Genomic DNA, 19,589 nt, shown 5'->3' with positions numbered 1-19,589 from the left:
TATTATTAGGTCAGGTGTGCACTCAGTCCACTGCTGAAATTATATCACTTCCTCTCACTTCCATAAATTTTGGAAACAGTCCACTCGTTCTAAAAGTGCAAAATGATAGAAAGAAAGCACATCCACCCCAGCTGCCCCGAGAACTGCCTCACTTTCCCCCCTAAAACTAAAACAAAACCATTTCAAAAATTATGATTTTCCCAAGGAAATCCTCAAGAAACAAAACCATCCAATCTTTTATTTCACCTCTGTCATTGTTCCCACCTGAGCAGTAATAATCAAATTCATGCTGGAAAAAGACAGAGATGGTTGGAGTTTGCTTAGAGTTCCTCAGGACGTGGTTTCGTTTCCATCCATATCCCAAATTTCCTGATCTGGAAGGAGCAGCCAAGGAAGTCCCACAGATCTCAAACTTTCTACAAATGTTTGGTGCAGCACTGAAAGTTCTTCCACATCGTTTGGGGTCATTACTTCACAACTCCTTATTTCCCTTCCCCTCCAAAAGGCAATATTGGTAATTTCCAGACAGAAACTGGGAGGAGCCTCCAGCCAACATCACTCACATTTCTCAGTGATCTTGGACGAGTCTGGAAGGCTTTGTGGATAAATAAATACCCACAAAACCCTCTGAATCTTCAAAAATATTCACCTTTTTCTCCTAACCAATAAACCTCTTCACCTCACACATTTCTGCAACCATTTACTGCAGTTTCCTTCCCCGTGCATCCGCCTCTATTTGAAAACAGGATATTGATAACAACTGAAAAACAGAACATTGATAAGAGCTGCTCCTCTGCTTAGACCCCTGACTGCTCATCTTCTTCTCCTTCTTCTTCTTCTTCTTCTTCTTCTTCTTCTTCTTCTTCTTCTTCTTCTTCTTCTTCTTCTTCTTCTTCTTCTTCTTCTTCTTCTTGCCAAAATTTCTCTAATTACAGCACAAATCAGAAATACCTTGGAACATAAAATATTGTACTTGGTAGGAAGGAGCAGTGCTAATTTATTTTATGCGAATTTCTAAAAAAAAAGCCTCTAATTAAACAGCAAATAAATACATTCAATTATTTTGTTTATTGGAAAAGAGCATCATATGATGAATGTCAACTTCTCAATGATAAAATGGCATATTACTTGCTGCCATAATGGACATGTAATTGAACCTTTCTGAAGTATAAATGACAAAATAATTTTGGAAACAACATTTGAGCCTTTTTTTCTCCCCTAAAATATGTTTAACTTGGCAGGAGAACAAATGAGGAAGCCTCACTGGCTGCATTTCAAACTCATGTCTTGGACCTTTTCATTCTAGACTGAAAGTTGAAACTGCTGGAAAGCTCTTTACTCAATTAAAACATCTTGGATCAGGTAGTTGGGTGGGAAATAAGATGTTCAAAATTAAAAACTGGACTGAAAATGGAGGAGATTTAAAAACCTTAATTTTTTTTTTATTACATCTTCTTGAGGAACTTTATAGGATTAATAGTCAGCAGTTATCTAAGTGAAATGTACTTACAGTGGTTTGGGTTGGGAGGGACATTAAATCCCATCCAGAGCCACCTTCCACTGTCCCAGGCTGCTCCAAGCCCTGTCCAACCTGGCCTTGGACACTTCCAGGGATCCAGGAGCAGCCACAGCCAAGACTTTCTTTCTCATATCTCATCCAATCTACCCTCCTTCATCTTCAGTCCAATTTAATATAAAATATTTCGAGGCGGCTCTCCAGGATTTCTGTAGGAATCCATTTACCCTCCTTAGTTCAGCTCTGCCACTCCATTTCTGGGCACTTTATCCCTTCTCATTACTTATGAACAGAGCCCGTTAACAGAGCTGCTTCCCTTAAAAGTCCTTCATTTTTTCTAATTCCTTCTCCATCACATCCCTAAGTGTTCTGTGAGTGGGGAACAGGCAGTGCTGAGAGCAGAGGTTAAAAGGTACTTTGTCTTCTCACAACTTCCCCAAAATCAGGGGGGAAATCTGCATTTTGACCCCCTCCCTGCTCTCCCCGTTGCAGGGCAGGAGCTGTGTGCTCAGGATTGGTCACCCAGGCACCGTTTCAGATTTCAAGGCTGGGAGCAGTTTAAGGAGCTGTTGTGGTTTTGATAGCACAGGGTTAAAATATTTCTAAAAATCATGGGAATTATGTAGGATAGATCCAGGGAGGTGGAAAGAAAGGCTGGATAGGCCTGGGAAAGGGAACCAAAACTCTGTAGGTCCTAGGAATGAAAGTAAAGGTTTTGTCTTTGCTAAATCATGTGAAACTGCATCTGCATCATCATCATGTGATAAATGATGTGACTGTTAAATGTAATGATTTTTTGGTAATTAAATATGATTATTGTTTAAAAATCATGAGGAAAGGTGTTTGGGGGGCCTGATGGAAACTACAAGAATTCATACAACAGAATAATATGGGTTTAATAACTAATATATAGTTATATAAGGAAAGGGTATAAAAACATGTCCATCTTGAATCCATGTGGGGTCAGATTCGGGTCTGTACCCTGTTCCCCTGATTCCCAGATCTCTTCAATAATAGCACCTGCATATAATATATATATAATCCTGTGATTATGTGTTCCAACACTAACAGTTTTGGTTTGAATGTGACTTATGATATTATTTGTGTGGTTGTTTTGCATTTGCTGAGTTTGTTTGTTCACTGGGAGGTAGAATTTTTGGGAGAAAAAGGCAAAAGCAGGCTCAGCTTAGAAGTAAAAACAGATAGATTTTATTAACGTACACTAAGAGAAGAAAATAGGAAAAGAAATTGAAACAGCCCATTTTTAAAAAGACACCACCCCAATCTGTAAATCTACAGCCCGTATGTAATCATTAAAAAAGCCAAGTGATATAAGAAGTTTCACAACTGCAAAATCTCCTGGGCTTTGGTGCAAATTAGAAGCCACAAACAAACTGTTTCTCTTTCAAACAACACAAGTAACTTCTCTCTCTCAACAACTAAATAAAAAAAACCTGTTTTATATGTAGTATTAACCTGAAGTTCTGAGTTTTGCCTCTTTACATTGTTTGTAGAAAATAAACAGCTTGTAGTGAGAAAAAGAGTTAGTTTTAAAAATTAATGTGTTGGTTTTTTTCCTTATTTTCTTTCTTCATTTTCTTCTCTTAGTGTACGTTAATAAAATCTATCTGGTTTTACTTCTAAGCTGAGCCTGCTTTTGCCTTTTTCTCCCCAAATCCTACCTCCCAGTTAACAAACAAATCCAGCAAACGCAAAACAACCACACAAATACTACCATCACTCAAATTCAGACCAAAAGCCCAACAGGAGCACACAGCATTTTATGTGTGTTAAGCTGCTCATGTTGAAGCACCAGGTGCCCAGGAGACTTTTACACTGGGTTTGCTTCACACGTTCCACTGCGACCTTTTGCCCCAGCTCACACGAAACCTTAACAGAGATATAACTCCTGAGTGTGTCTCATGTGCAGTTGTTCTTCCCTGGGCACAACTTGTTTTGTTCTCCCAAACTCACTGCTTTGCTAAAGATGCTCCAGATGAGCTCTAATTGTGCTGATGTGTCAGTGGAGCACAGTGAGGGTGAGCTGGAGACTGACACACTGGAGGAGCAGAGCACAGTTTTACAAGATAACCTCATAAAATATAACAGTTGTCTCAACACATAAAGGAATAGACAAGTTGTCTTAATTTTTTCTACTCTCTCTCCTGCTATATTCTAGCAACAGATTCTTTATTCACTCCCCAGGAACATCTTTCTCATCAACTGATCAACTGAGGTCTGAGTCTTTTTTTTAAAAAAAAGTCTTTTCTTTATCATCACCATTTTAAGGGTTTTATTCCAGTCCTTGGCTGTCAAAATGCCCTCCACAACAACTCTCTGCTCATAGTAGACTGCCACTAAATGAAGTTTTTCATGAGAACCAGACCAAGATATTTTCCCCTAAGATCACTTTTCTATCTATGATTTCATGTGTGTTGATTATTTTTTTCTTTTGGATGGATCTGTGCACAATGGAGGAAGGTGTGACAAGTGATTTGTGGGTGTTTGGTATGGAAGCCACAGTTTGTGAAGCACAACGTGTTCAAACATTCATTATCCAGCTCTGCTTTGGAATTTCTTGTTTTAACTCCAGCTCTGTCCAGTCTCTGTTCCAGCTCAGCCTTCCCGAGGCACCAACAGCACACCCAACAGGAGATGCTCTGTGCCACATGTTTGCCATGGAGAAAAATCCCTGTCCTCATCTCCATCTGGCTCTTCCCACTAATGAGAGAGGAGGACAGAGCCCCTCTTTGGACACATAACCCTGAATTCTCCACAGCTCCTTCTTCTTGCAGTAAAATCATGACAAATCATATCTGTTATCATGTTGTGCAGAGCAACACGAGTTGAGCTGGTGCCTTGGGAAGGCTGAGCTGGAACAGAGACTGGACACAGCTGGAGAATAAAGCAGAGATTTATTCCAAGGCCTCCAGGATCCACCTTGGGCAGGACAAGAGCCTGGCCAGGGCTACACCCAAGGGGGACCCAAAATGGTCACAAAATGGACAAACAGTCACCAGGTCTCACACTTGGATCAGTTTTGCTCCATTTGCACCTTGGGGTTGAATTGTCCCATTCCAGCTCCAGGCTGTGAGGTCCCATCCTTCTTGTTCCTCCCTCCAGCCCACCCTTGGTTGTGCTTTGGGGCTGAAAGTTGTCCTTGGTGTGCAGCAGGAGAAGGATTTGTTTTGTGTCCCTGCTGTGTGCAGAGCTGAGTGACACTGACTGTGAGCTCAGAGCTGCCCCTGGGCACCACAGAACCTGGGATACAGGGGAGAGAAAACTGAAGGCATCAGAATGAGGAGGGAACAGAGCCAGGCAAGGCCCTCTGTCCCAAAGAGCTTCTTGATTCTCCATCTTCCCAACAGCTCCTGAGTCTGAGCCTCTTCCACAGGAGTTTTCACCTTCCCTCTTTCCTGAATTTGAGGCCAGCAGCTGGGCCATGTTTATTTTAGGGATAACCTCATCTGCTGTTTGGACTGGGGGAAGGAAGATGAGTGCTGGCTGATGACTTCCTCCTGACACCTCCAGCTGAGGCTGACATTTGTTTTCCAGCTGTTATTGGTTTCTAATTATGCCTGGATGTTCAGAGGATCAGCTAATTTGCTCCATGATTTTCGGAGGCAATTTTTAATTCCCTTCGCTCCGTTCAGAAATCTACGCTAATTTCATGGAATTATTAAATATTCAAACAGGATGGGACTGAGCCTTTTGGGATGCCCTGGGGATTCAGCTCAGGTGTGTGTCTGTAGCACTGCTCTGGCTCAGAAATCCAGACTTCCCAACACTGCGGGTGGCACAGCCAAGAAAAATGAGGAGGTTTTGCTTCTCTCGTGTTGTCCCACTCACTGCAGTGAACCAGGGGCTCCTTCCTGCTGTTGGCCAAGGGCAGAGGAATAAGGAGCCCTGAGCAGGGAATGGACACTAAAACTGGAGTGTGTGGAGGAATTGAGGCTCTTCTGAATTAATGAAATCATGGAAAACACCAATGTCAGCACCACGGAAGGGATGGAGGCACAACGCTCCCATTTGTGTTTCATTTCTTCTTTCCATTCTGTGCCAAGGCCTTAAAACACAGCCAAAAATCTTACCCTTAAGATTCCACATTCGGTGGTTTATCAGGGATGATTTCATAGGAACAGAGGGAAAGGAGGAAGTGATTTTGTACTGCTTACTGAAAACCCTTCCAGTGCTGTTTCCCGAATATTTCCAATAAACACGTTCCGCAGTATCCCACAGGGGTATCCTCATGTAAAAATATTCCAGTTATAGATTGGAGCTCTTATTGCACCAGGAAAAACCCAGCAGCATTTCAAGCTGTTTGTAACGTTTAGATTTCTGTATATTTCAGTATAAATTCTATATATTGTGAAGCTGCTCCTTTTTAAACATCGGGGCAAGTTTGAAATTGTTGAACAAAGTGCAGGGAAGACCTGTGCACATTAACTGAGGTGCCATCAGCTGCTCTGCAACTTTATTTTTTATGAAAAACCTAAAATCTATCCATATATTCATGTTATTCACAGGAGCCCCTTCATTTCCTTTGCAGTTTCAGTCTACTCTGTTCTCAGTCTCTTGTTTAAAGGGTGAAATCTTCTGTAGCTTGCAATGAAAGAGTTTTCTCCTGACCACCTCAATCTTAGTGAGACTCTACAGTGAAAAATCAGTCAAAATGAGTTCAAAAAAGCAAAAATAAAAATCAGTTCACTGCTAAGGAAAGAAATTAAATGACTTTTTGAATCCATAAATTTAAGCCAAATAACTACCGTGGCACTCTGAATAAAACCCCACAATTATTTACTCTTCTTGCCCCACCCCTTCCCTAATGATCTGCCTTAATTAGGATCTCTGGCTTCATATGAAGATTTTTCCCTTCTTTTATTCACACTCAGTGTAATAACACTGATGTTTGCAGCAGAAATACTGAATGTAAAGAATACAGAATGTGATATCAGGACATTAAAATGAGCACCAGGTCTGGTTTTCTGGGTGAGGGCCTTCCACACTGGTGTATTTGCACTACACAGATCTTTTTTTTTTTGTGAAAACCAAGATTTTCCTGGTTCTTTCTCTGGTTTGATCCACTCAGAGCTTCGAATTATTAATTAACAATTAATATTATTAATTAACCCTAACCAGACATACCCGATTAAAATAAACTTGGTGAAAACGCCAACCTGATAAAAGCTTTTGCAAAATGATTTTTTTGTGGCAATAAAGGAGCTTCTGTCTCTGCTGTCCTAAGCTCTGTCACTGCTGTTTAGATTTTAATATATAAAAAATGGTTAATTTTAGCAGATTGCTCATGGTTTTTAAAGCAGGTTATGGCAGCAAGAAGGTCTATCACTACTTCTACCTCCTCTCAAGAAAACAAAAAAATCCCTGAAAAATTTTCTTATTCCCACTTAGCAGATGACAAAGAGAGACACAGAGTGGAAGTAGCTTGCCCTGAGCCAAGTCCCTAAAGCCTGAATGATCTCCTGGGGATTTAGAGAAAATGGAACAGCTTTAAGAGAGAATTTGCTGGATTAGAGCAAAAAAAAAGAGAAAAAAAACCCAAAAAACCAAAACCTCAAGAACAACCAAACAACCCAACCCAACTGAGCTGTTTAATTGTCACATCTCTCTCTTGTGCCTTCAGCAAGAAATTGGTTTAAGGGTCTCCAGATTTTGGACCTGTCACTTTTAAGTCCACCAAGCTCCCATTAAGAAGAGCAAAGAAATATTTTCCTTTTTTTTTATTATTTTTAAATTTTTTTTTCTCCCCAGCACCAGCTCAACAGAGCCCCAGTATCACAGGAACAACAGGCAACAGTACTCAAAAAATCAGATTTTATTCCCTCCAGTCAACTTTCCTCTGTGGCAAGGCTTGGATGCACAGAGAGGGATGTCAGCCAGCAGGTGTGATTAAAGTAATAGGATAATTAAAAAGAGCTACATGTGGGCATAAAAATTGGGGGTTTTTTTCCAGGTTGGTTTGACTCAGTAGCAAACAGCTGCTGCACATCTTCTGCTGCTGCTTTCATGATGGAGTTGTTTTTGTTTGCCTCAGTTGTCTTTTATTTTAAAGGGGGTTTTCATCATGAAAGGGGAAATTTTATTGTCACAGACACGTCAGGAGGTAGCAGGAGGCAGAGCTCTGTCCCATGTCCCTGTGTCAGCCACTGAAAGCAGGAGGGAACCAAAGCCTGCCTGATTCCAGAAGCCATTCCCAGTTTTCTTCAGGCACAGGAGGAATAAATCATGACCTGTCGGGCAATATTTCAATGATAGAAATGAAAAAACAAAACAAAACAAAACAAAACAAAGTGCCTAACCCTCCAGAATTAATTTGTTGAAAAATAGTTTCAAATGATAACAATTTTTTTAGAAAAATATATTAAGGGAAATGCTGATAATGAAATATTTTAAAATTATTTATTCTAGACTAGCCCAGATTGCCCCTGCCCTAATGAGATAGCAATAATTTAACTCTGTTACTATTATTAAACAATATCTTACCTCAAAATCTGTTTCCTAAGTGTGTTTAAATAGGTATAAATCTTATCTTTAGATTCAATATGACATCTATACAAGAAAATTACTGTAGAATATTTTCTTTCCCTTGCTATGACTTTTTGTAAGTATATTGATATAATTTTGGATGTGATTTTGCCTTATTCCATTCTTTTCTGCCTGACAGACAGGCTGCTTGTGCTTAGGTGCTTTATTGTCCCTGAGCAGTGGCAGAACTTATTTCAACATGAAAATTTTAAAAATAAGGATTTTAATAATGGATAATAATTTTAATAATGGATCCAATAAACCCTTCCATTCCCCAATGGCTTCCTAAGCAGGAATATATATTTAAAATACCCCACCATGAAGGAACTCCTCAGCTAATTTCATTTACAAAGATTAAAAAGGGTTGGGCACAGGCTCCAGGATGTTCCTGCAACAATTCGAATGACGCAGATTCTTTTTCACTGTTATTACAGATCCTGGCTGAAAAATTACCCAGTGTGTTCATACAGAAAAAAAAAAAAATCCCATTGTCAGAGCACTGGACACCACCATGAAATGTCCTTTTTATTGACAGGGACTGCAATCTGTCACATCCAAAGGGTACATGGAATAAAAACATCGTGGAATTATTGAAGATTCAAGTCTCTGGTAATGACGTAATTTGTGCAAAAGCCACAATGTCTCCAGCAGACTCCATGAAAGACCCAAATTGTGGCGTTTTTTTTGAGGTTCAAGTCTGTTTAGAAAGAAACAGTGAAAATCAGCTTTCTTCCTCTTAGCAAATTGTAATGATATTTCGTAGATTTGTGAGCTAAAACTTCAGTGGAAATATGAAAAAAAAAAAAAACATTTATTTTGCCATTGAAAGTCAGGAAAGAAAAGGACCAATGCAAACAGCAACTGCAGGAGGATGAGAGACCCAAAGCTGCACAAAATTAAAGAAAAAAAAATTGGGGATGGAGCAGTAAAATTGCAGATAGATGTGTGTACCCAAAATGAACCTAATGTTCTCTTTCCTGTTCTGATTTCCCTTCCACTCCCCCAGACAAAAATAATTCTGTTCACAAAGTCAGTTCATTGAGGTAATTGGGTTATTTACAAAGAAAGGTCATTAAAATGGTATCCACCATGTTCCCCTGACATAAAAGAACCACTAAATAGAAATATCTCTCGTTGTTTTAGTGGCTTTGAATTTGTCTTCTTAATGACCAAAGACCGTTTATTGTTAAATATTTCTGTAATTGGGGTATTATTACCGGTGATATAACATGTAAAACGTATTTTAGTATCTAGATTCTATTGTCTCAAATTTGTGGGCAGAATACCTCCCAAATATTCAAATACTTTCCCAAATGAGCAGAAGCTGGAAGCAGCTTTTAGGAAGGAGCACTGACTTGATTCCAGAGCTCGTCTCTCCAAAAGCCAGTTCAAGAGATGGAATTTCCTCCTGGATTTGGTGTGCAGGTTTAAAAAGCTGAATTTCCCAAGGAGAAGGCATCATGTGGCTGATCTGTGCCAGGATCTGGGTTTTGGGGAGTGTTGGAGTCCAGGACATTCCTCTGGATGCTCTGGAAGGTCACAGAGCTCTGCAGAGAGGACTGGGACCCGAGGAGGAGGGTTTGAATCCTGGCCAGGGGGTGTGGAGCCAGGCCAGGGGGGTTCCCTGGCAGCACAGCCCCAGGGCTGGGAGCAGCATGAGCAGAGTGATCCTGACTCTGTTTTACACCACAACCACACAGACTCCGACTTCAGAAGGATGAAAATGACTCCTTTATTTCTGGGATGTGTCTCCCTTTTATACTATTGTACACAGACCAATCTGATTGGTGACACAAAGGCAAAACCTCTTCACTCCCATTGGTCAGAGCAGAGGGACATTGAGAAGTCCCTCCTAGGGAAAGGAATGAAATGACAAAGTTACAGTTACAAAAACATTTCTCCTGTTTACAGAAAATTATCTGGGAAAAGAATTTCAGAAAACCAAAACATCTCAGGCACAAAACCAGGGATACATGATCCCTCCTCCAAACTCTGCAAAAAAAACTTCAGGGGAGCAAACTGGGATGGAATGGGAAAGAGCAGGGTTGTTCCTTATCTACCAAGGGCAGATTTAATTATATTCTGCAAAGCAAACTTGGGGAAAAATGATACCAAAACCGCTCAGATTTTGCCTGGGAACTTTATTATTTGCTCTTTTATTTGACTTAAGTCGTTGTAAATCAGACCAAAGGAAAGTGAGTAATTACTTTTGCCTTATCCTGTGTATTTCTCTATTACCAATATTTTTGACAGATGGCCCTGTTAAACCCAAAGATAGAAAGGAAAGCATAATATGCAGTAGATACCACAGTAAATATAATAAGGCATCACTTTCAGCATCTCTAACCATTCTTCCAAAACAAAAAGCCAAGATTCCTTTATTGATAAAGCCTTATTTGAAAATAAAATAAAGTGTCTGTATTGTTTGTTTCCTCTCTCTCCCACGTTGCAAACAGTCACTGCAGATCTCTATTATTGGGGTGAATAACCACAAATTTGGGGCTTAGCACCTTTCCCCTTTTTTCCTCCTGATAAGCAGGTACTCATAAACTGAATTCCCTGGGACCAGGGTTTTACCAAACTCCAAAAAAGTAGAGTTTGCTCTCCAGTGTGGATCCCTTGATGACGAAAAGGGATCTGAGTTAATCATGAACAGCAGGGAGCCTGATTTCAGCAGGATAAATCTGAGTCCAAGCAAGTGGAATAAGCTTTATCCCAGCACAGAACAACCTGGAGCCTGGGCAGGTCCTGGCCAGGAAAGCTGCTGAGAAACACCAGACAAAGGATGACCCTTTCCAGCCTCTCATGCCAAAATACTTTATTTTTGGAGGGTGTCAGGAGAGCTCTGCTGCCAGGGCATCACCTTCCCACTGCCCCTGGTGGTGCCTCTTGCAGCTGCACCAAGAGGAATTTGTCACAAATCCAGCCAGTGCTGCCTCAGAAGTTGTGTTGTAAAAACAACACAAATAACTTTGTGCTGCAGAGATAACCCCCAGATAAGTGTGGCTGGAATGCATTTTATTTTGAGAATACAGGTGAAAGAGTAAGAGTTTCAAACACATCTCCTACCCTTCAAACAACAGGGAAGTGAAATAACAAAAGTGAGATATGAATGGAAGTGCTGTTATTTGTTAATTGGTGTCAAGTGTTGGGTGTGAGGTAGAGCAGCAGGGGGACGTTGCCAACCCCACTGCCTAAAACAGCTCAACACAAAGCATAAAACAAACACTCTCTCCTAGGCAGGTGGGAGCTGGCAGTAGGACATAATTCAGAAACATAATTACAGTCACAGTGATGTGATCAGAAAAGAGAGAAGAGATTTAGACTCTTCACTGTGGCTGTAATCCCTGTGCTTAGTGCAGCTTTCCGTGCTCGGCTGAATCTGACACAAAAGTGATGAGAAATCTGTACCAAAAACCTCTGCAGATCTCTGCTCATTACCATACAGAGCTCTGACATCTTGCAACATGAATGGAGTCACTGACAAACTGGGATTAAACACTCAGTGCCAGCCCAAAACTCCAGGCTCTGATCCTTGCCTGCATAAACACAGTGGAAGCTGCATGGAAATATCCACCTGGAATGAGAGGAAACACCCTAAATTCAGGCCAGTCTACCTGAGGCCTCAATGCCAGTTCTGATCCCATTTCCCTCTGATATTTGAAGGAAATATAGGATTTGATAGTGGCTTTGATTCTCTCCATTGAGGTGCTGGAGACCCTGCCCCACACAGGAATCACTGCAGGGATATTCCCTGCCTCTTCTTTTTTATCCAAATCCTGCTGAGAGCTGTGAGGAAATCCTGTTTGTCCCAGCCAATTATTCTTTTTTTTTTTTTTTTCCTTCCTTTATTTCTTTTCTTATCCCTTAAATGACTATTAAAAACCTCCAAAAAATTACCAGTGTGCTTTCATTTCTTTCTGTGTTCAACTTCAATTTCAGCATTCCCATTGCAGCATCTCCTTGGAGATTGTCCCATTCCAAACCCCTGCCAGGAGCAAGGACACCAAGGGCTGACATTTTCCTTGTATTTCAGATGTAGCCATAAGTTCTGTTGAAGAATTAACCTGGTACTGCTTCAACAAAAACCCATCTCAGCCTTAGAATATTCTTCTTCAGAAGGGAGAGGAAAAAAAATACCAACAACAAAACCCTTTAAAACGCAGCCCACCCAAGGCAGCAGATTTGCAATGTTCATGACCTCCTTATTCCATTTGTCCCAGTTCAATTTTTGGTTTAGCTGCAAGAAAGTGAATGGAAACTTTATCTGCCTCTTAGAACAGCCTCTTCCCAACTGTATCAGCTCTTTAACTAACACATAATCAGAAATTAAGTTCTAGCTGCCAGCTGTAGAAATGCAGCTCAGGGAAAAGTGGGAAGATTTAATTTCCCAGTGCCCCCATTATGCTGCAGCTGTAACAGCCCCGTGGTTTTTGTCAAGATCCACAATTTTCTTGTACTTTCTTTTTCACATTTGATTCCAGGATGTTGTCACAGCAGTGCATCCGGGAAGAGAATTTAGAGAAAACCATTGGAAGAAATGCTTACTTTTATGGGTCTCTACTCTAAAATTTTTGCCGAGAAGATTGCAGAAAAGAAAAAAGAAAAATTTATATGTCTGTGGACTTCTCTTTATGCTAATACCATGTATGTCTCTGCATTACGAAAAAGAAAGACCGTGTTGCATTTACACTCAAAAGAGCTCCAATAAACATAAAAAATCTGGCTATTTAAAATGACAGCAATTTTTAAAATCTGTAATTTAGAAGGGTAACTTCATAATTTTCATATCTGCAGGAAAAGCTGTTTGGGCAGTTTTAAAAGCTCACTGTAACTGCAATTGTAAACACGTAGTTGAAAAGCATAAAGATGAGTTGCTCATTTGCATTTTTATCTGTGTTGTCTTAGAGCCATTAATTGTGGAAATGAAACAGAGAAATATGTATTAAACCCCAGGCTACTAGAAATTAATATACAGGGAGTATAGAAATATCTGGAAGTTAGGGATGACCTCCATGTTTCAGAGAAAGATTAATCAAAGCCCGAGTTATAGTTTCCAATTTACTGCAGAACAACAGATCCTATTTCATAATAACTCCAGGAACACATCCCAGCTTTAGCAGCACTTGGGTGGTGAGGATAACAACTAAAGCCAACACTTGGGGTTCTGGAATGGCACAGGAAAGACAAGAGTCTTTCACACACAGGAGTGTGTTTAATTGCAATGAGCTCTGAGCAGAGGATTGGGCTCAGATGCACCTTCAGCTCCCCTCCCCAGCACTGCTGCCATCCACATTTATTTTCAGCCTGCTCAGGGCTCAATAGGGCAGAGCTGAGCTGATTTAAATTGTGAGTTACCCCAGGGGCAAGGAGGGCAGTGCAGATTTATACCATCCACAGTGGGCTTTTGGCTGCTTCGAGCCTGACTCAGCTCCAGTCCCTGGCTCCACCAGGGCAGGGCAGAGCCCCAGGAGCTGCGTCCTGCACTTTGGCCACAACAACTCCTGCAGGGCCACAGGACAGGGACAGAGTGGCTGGACAGTGCCCAGGCAGAGAGAGACCTGGGGGTGCTGATGGACAACAGGCTGGACAGGAGGCAGCAGTGTGCCCAGGTGGCCAAGAAGGCTGATAGCTCCTGGCCTGGATCAGGAATGGTGTGGCCAGCAGGAGCAGGGGGGTCATTCTGCCCCTGGACTGGGCACTGGTGAGGTCACACCTCAAGGGCTGTGTCCAGTTTGGGATGGACACTGAGTGCTGTGTCCAGCTCTGTCCCTCAGTTTGGGATGGACACTGAGTGCTGTGTCCAGGTCTGTGTCTCAGTTTAGGATGGACACTGAGTGCTGTGTCCAGCTCTGTCCCTCAGTTTAGGATGGACATTGAGATGCTCAAACACATCCAGAGGAGGCCACGAGGCTGGTGAGGGGCTGGGAACACAAACCCTGTGAGGAAGGGCTGAGGGAGCTGGGGGTGTTTATCCTGGAGAAAAGGAGACTCAGAGGTGACCTTGTCACTCGGTACAGCTCCCTGAAAGGTGGCTGTGCTCAGGTGGGGCTGGGCTCTTTCTCCAGGCAGCACTGACAGAACCAGAGGACAGAACCAGAGGACACAGCCTTGAGCTGCACCATGAGAAGTTTAGGTTAGATGTCAGAAAAAAAATCTTCACTGAAAGAGTTATTGGGCACTGGAGTGGCCTTCCTGGGGAGGTGGTGGAGTCACCATCCCTGGGTGTGTTTAAACAAAGACTGGATGTGGCACTCATGCCAGGGTTTAGTTGAGGTGTTGGGGCTGAGTTGGACTGGATCTTGAAGGTCTCTTCCAACTTGGTAATTCTGTGACAAAAAAAAAAAAAAAACAAAAAAAAAAAAAAAAAAAAAAAAAAAAAAAAAAAAAAAAACCACAGCTTTAAGCTGTACCAGAGGAAGTTTAGGTTAGACATTAGAAAAAAATCCTTCACAGAATGAGTGATTGAGCACTGGAATCCTCTGCCTTGGGAGGTGGTGAAGTCACCATCCCTGGAGGTGTATAAAAAAGCCTGGATGTGGCACTCAGTGCCAGGGTTTGGTTGATGAGGAGGTGTGAGGTCATAGGCTGGACTTGATGATCTCAAAAGTCTTCTCCAACCCAATTCATTCTGTGATTTTGAGCTGTCTCAGGGCACCTCGGAGCAGATTTTGCCTCCTGGTTGGAGGTGCACCCCTGGAAGGGATTTGGGGACTGTGAATGCGATCAGCCCAAACTCTGGGACTCACCGAATCAGCCAGTGAACCCTCCCCAGCCTCACAGAGGTCCTCGAGGAGTGTCATTTTAATTTAACGTTCTTATGTTAATACCTGGGAAATGTCATGGCATTTAAGCTGCAGGACTGTGTTGTAACCAACTTCTTTATCAAATTTAAGGCTCCCTCTGGCCAGCCGGGGGATGTGGCTCAGATGGGGCAAGCAGGAGGCAAAGAAGGCCAGATGTTCTTGACAATTAAAGCAAAGGCTGAGCTGCTGTGCTGACAGGGGAATGCTGGCCTGCAGCCTGGCTCTTACCAGCAGCCAAATTGGAAAAAAAAAATATTGATTGGGGAAGGGAAAAAAAAAATAAAAATACAACACACAGAACACCTATCTAAATGAATGTGATGCAGTCTTGTATAAATCAATACTCTGTCTTCTCAGCTGAGGAGAGAGGAGATCTTTCAGCATTCCTGACATTTTCCCTATCATTTGTGAGGCCAAAAAATGCTTCCCAAATTCCCATGGAACTCTCCAACAACTGCTGAAGTGCAGAAATGGGAGCACAGGGGATCTGTAAGCAAATAGTGCTGCTCATTTGAGCCTCCTCATCACTTGTTAACTCCACTGAGGCCTCATCAACAATTCTTTTATAGTTGTCATGCAATTATTGTTATTATTATTATTATTCCTGGGTAGCAGGTGTGTCCTGATTTTACTTTTCAGGACACAGGAAAAGTTTCCATTGCAGCAAATTTACACTCATTAAGAAGTAGAGAAGAAAGGGCAAAATAATCTCCTTTTTGCTACTTGAGAAAAGAGGCAGACTGAGGGAATTAAGAAATTTGCCCAGTAAATCCATTTCCAGCATTTTTTCCTGCCCCTTCCTGGTTACATCTCTTGGCTGGAGTCTCAAATTTGACTCCAGACAAAGCTGTAGATGGAAAGGCATCTTCTGAAGTCAAGGAAACATCCAGAATCCAAGATCAGTTTTCTCCACAAATTTAATTGATACCCTTTGAAAATAGAGGGCTGCACCTCCTTTTTTTGCCTCTGATAAGAATTAGAGACACATGAAAAACCAAGATCCTAACTGCCCTCAATTTTCAGTAAGACCAGTCTCTTACATTCCTAATACACCTCGTTCGAAATTTTTCCTTCAATCTCCATTTCCATCTCCACCCTCTCTAAATATATTGATTCTCAGCTTCTTGCAGGTAATTCCAAACTTTTTGCATGTTAAGATCACTTGCAATGACTTGTTACACATCAAACTTCACTTTCAGAATGATCAGAAACTGTGGCTTTGCTTAGAAATGTCAATTCTAATAAAAATAAAGCTGCAGTGATAGTTGCAAGTGTTGAAAAGAAGTATTTTGTTCACAATTCATCACCTGCCCAGCTGTAATTCCCCATATCCCTTTTTTAGATAAGGATTCAGGAATGCAAATAACTTTGATTGATGTGAAAGAATTGCCCTTATATGTTATTGTATGAAGAAATACCAGAGAATTTTGCCACTCCGTGTGCAAGTTTACAGCCAGTGTTCACTCAGGTTGTTGTCATGGCTGGAAACAGAGAAAAATATCTTTAAAACACCTGTTTTCTGTCTAAAAACCTAATTTAATTTACAGTATTTCACACGGGTTTTGACCCAAGTGAGGACAACAGCTGTGTGAGGATGTTCAGGATCACCCTTCCCACAGGGAGGGTCCTTGGAAATCTGCTGGGCAGGGAGATCAGAGCCCTCAGAGGGATCTCACTGATGCCTTTTGGGGCTACCTAAAAACAGACCCCAAACAGAATTCAGGGAATAAAAAGCTGTTCTATTTATTGAAGAACCTTCAGGAACATTTTGGGCAGACAAAACCCCCAGGGGCTGCACCCAAAATGGTCATGGGTTTTCACACCTTGATCAGTTTGGTCCATTTGCATTTTGGGGTTCATCTTCCAATTCCAGCTCCAGGTAATGAATCATTGACCCCAAGTTTGCTGCCCCAACTCACTTTTGTTCCCATCTCTCAGCCCTGGGGCAGTGAGGGCTCCTTGATCCCCAGGCCTGGAGAGGAATTGTTGTGTCTGCCCAAAGTGGGGAAGCAGCAGCTCACACCGTGTGTGGGGTTTGGAGTTCTGCACCAAAGAACTGCAGGGTGACACATAGATGGAAAATAGAAAAGCTGAAATCCAAAGGCACCACCACAGAGCCACTTTCCTGCAGAACACTCCTCATTCTGGGCATGCACAGCCCCAGCACAGCAGCTATTTAAGGCTGGAGCACCTGTGTGATACCGCCGAGGAAATGAGTAATAAGCATATTAATGACACCATTATTAACCAATTAATTAGTTCCTGCTGTCTGCACTGGAATACTCGTGCTTTCCCTGCCTAAAGGGCAAAACACTTCTGTCCACACGGGCCAATATCCCAGCTCACCTTGCTGCCAGGGAAAGTTAGCAAACATGGCTTTCACTTTGGAAACACTTTCCATCAGGAATTTGGGTTTGTCTGGCAGTGAGTTTAGATTTTTTTTTTTTTATTTTATTTTTTTTTTTTTTACTCAAGGAACACCAAAAGGAAAATACTGTTCTGCTTCTCAGTCTCTGAGCCGTTTCCCAGCGCTGTGGGTTTCTCCCCACACCAAGCCGAGAGGACAGGCAGGGCTGGCTCGTGGTTGATGGCATTCCTCTTTCCCTCTTTCTCCACAACTGGACAGCAACAGCAGGACAGAGCCTTCAGAAACAAACTGTCAGCTGTGGGATCCCACATTAGCAACATCATCAGCCAATTCGCTGTTGGATAAGAGCCTTCTCATCTTAAACACTCCTACTTACACTGAACTTCACCCACCCATGTTAGTCATTTAATTTTAATGTTTCATTTCACCCAATGTATTTTTTTTTAACTTTAGAGTTTTAATCTCAGGCTTATTTTCTTTTTAGTACAAAAGCTGTCTTTAACCTTGTTGTACTTCAGCTCTTGAGCTCAATACAATGGTTAATGTCATTTTCTACTGAGATTTAGAAACAGGAAAGAAATGCAGCGTTGGTGAGGACTGTATTGAATAGCTCACTTCTCATTATACCACATAAACTCTGTCATAACAGAGAACAGAGATCACCTTTGGGCTAATAAATGGATGAAAAGAAGGATCTAAAGCTGGACTCTTGCTCGCATTACAAAGATTACATTTACTGCAGGTTTCACCTGAGGCTCTCAGCTCGTGTTTACCAAGACTTAAATATCATAATCCCCGTGAGAGGATGGAGGCACAAGGAACTTAAATAACATTTGTTCTTCAGAGCATTTAAGAACAGTGTTTAGAAATACCAATTTCCTCATCAATTGGGTGCTACTCTAACCCAAGCCCAGATGGAGGGGCTGGAATTTCACTCTGGGTCCCTGGGATTCATCTCTGTAGCTGCAGCTCTTTCCCTTTTCTCTCTCCTGTCTCATCTCAGACCTGTGCTCATCTCCTCCTCCTGCTACAGCAGCAGAATCTCCAACCAAAACTCCTCAGGCAAGGACACAGGTGGAGGTGTGTGCTGTGCTTTAGAGTGCCTGGGCAAGTATTTATTGCTAATATGTTTTATCTAGATTGGGATAAGCAAAGTGTGCCCAGCCCAGAGCATCCCACAGTGCCAGGCTCTGGAAGGACACAATGGGGTAAAATTCCTCCTCAGAAAATCTGCAATTTCCTCCTGGTTCTGGTGGAATATTCTGTACAAAACACCACAGATAACCTCGTGTTTCTTCAGTAACTTGCCCTCACTGTGCTTTTGGCTATTAGGGATAACAGCTCTGCTTAGGTTTGTAATTCCTACGGCTCCTTTTCCCAAGGAACCGGAGCTACAGGACAATGATGGCAGCTGAGGAAAGAAGATTTGCAAGGCTCTGTGCCTTTCATTCTTCTCCTTCAGCGACCTCCAAGATCTAAAGGAGGAGGTAAAGATCCAGGACCAGGAGCAAGGAGCCAATGTGACCTTTCCTCCCAGGCAGACGATAAACAGTAAAGTGTGTTGTTAACGCAGTGCACAGGCTTTTAACCACATGTCTCATTAACTTTAATGGCAGTCTCACCTAAATATCCGAACATCACTCCCAAACTATACCCTCAAGTGGGATTTCTGGGGGAAAAAAAAATGCCCAGAGAACATAGGAAAAACTGAAAGAGGAGAAAACACCAAAGAGGAAGGCAGACACAAGAGTACATAGGAAGGAATACATGAAGGTATTTGTGTGCTCTCTGTGCAAAGAGGGATAATCTCCCAGGCAGACAGAAAGGGGCTTTGCAATGCTCAACAGAGGGAGAACATAACTACCAGGGAAAAGGTATCCAAGGAATAGTTCCATTAGCAGCAGCAGGGATAGCTTTAGGAAAGCATAAGGGAAATCCATAGGGAAAATCAATCTACAAACCCCAGTGTGACAGTTTTATGTTTCCCCATTATTTAATATAATAGAGAGATGTAGGCATTAAAGCATTCAGGTTAAAGTATTCATGAATAATAAAATCATATTCATTTTATCTGGTCACATTCTATTCAAAATTATTTTATTACCTTCCAAAGGGTAAATCTGGCAAGGTTTTTGAACATGTTAAGATAATTTAAAAGTAACTGCTTAAGTTGTTTAAACCTCCAATGGCTCCTTCAATTCCTGTCTTTCTGGAAGCTGAGAATGAAGAGGGAGGAGAAAAAAAAATAAAATAATAAAATGTGCATCTAGAACAGAAGGGGACAGGCTGTACACAACAGGGCTGGAGAAATGGATTTGCTTACAGAGAACTTCACGTGTAAACATGGAAACGTTTT

This window comes from Sylvia atricapilla, chromosome 11, assembly GCF_009819655.1.
Source record: "Sylvia atricapilla isolate bSylAtr1 chromosome 11, bSylAtr1.pri, whole genome shotgun sequence".
Lineage (NCBI taxonomy): Eukaryota > Metazoa > Chordata > Aves > Passeriformes > Sylviidae > Sylvia > Sylvia atricapilla.
The sequence above is the reverse complement of the archived record's forward strand: the minus strand, read 5'-3'. Positions refer to the sequence as shown.